Here is a 934-nt window from a genome sequence, read left to right as displayed (position 1 = left end):
CACCACCACCACCACCATCACCACCACCACCACCATTACCCCACCACCACCGTCCACAACATCATTATGATTGCTATTGCGGTGCAGATTTCCAACAGTTATGCGCTAAAATCACTTAGATTTCCTGCCCCCACGCACACCACACACACACACAATATATATATGAAATAGATAGATAGGTGAATGTTTTATCAAATTTATCGCTATGGTTTATTGATGATAATACACGACGCTTCTCATAATATTATATTGATATATTCCGAAATTTCCTTTGATAATTGACGAACCATTATGGCTGCCATTGTTACATTCATACTGACAGCGTTTATATCAACCATTGATGGCGACGTAATACAATCGGTTGATTCGTGGATTGATGGTAATTAGAAAGGCAAACATCGGTTTTAATACAGTAATCATGATGCCGGTTTAGTGCGGTTTATGGCAATCATGTGATCTCTAAGCTAGTTATGAAAATGTGAGATGATAAAATAAAGGCATGATTTTAAAGGTTACGGAGAGTGGCATGTACACGCATGCGCACTTGTATGCATACTCAGACATTCTCTCTCTCTCTCTCTCTCTCTCTCTCTCTCGCACGCACACACACACACATGCACACACACAAATACACACACACACATGCAAGCGTACCCAAGTATATATCCAGGTCGGCACAGACGTGTTAAGAATGAATACACGCATCTTCACAGGCGTGCGTCGGTATGCGTGTGTACTATTACTGCTGCTGCTACTACTACTACTACTACTACTACTACTACTACTACTACTACTACTACATTAAAAGTACTACGACCATACATCTATCTCTAATACTATGACCGTCACCAGCACCAGCACCAGCACCGCCACCACCACTACAATCACCATCAGATCTTCTAGAACTTCTTCTGCTACCACCACCATCTCCAAC

Source organism: Octopus bimaculoides, chromosome 16 (genome assembly GCF_001194135.2).
Source record: "Octopus bimaculoides isolate UCB-OBI-ISO-001 chromosome 16, ASM119413v2, whole genome shotgun sequence".
Classification (NCBI taxonomy): domain Eukaryota; kingdom Metazoa; phylum Mollusca; class Cephalopoda; order Octopoda; family Octopodidae; genus Octopus; species Octopus bimaculoides.
The sequence above is the reverse complement of the archived record's forward strand: the minus strand, read 5'-3'. Positions refer to the sequence as shown.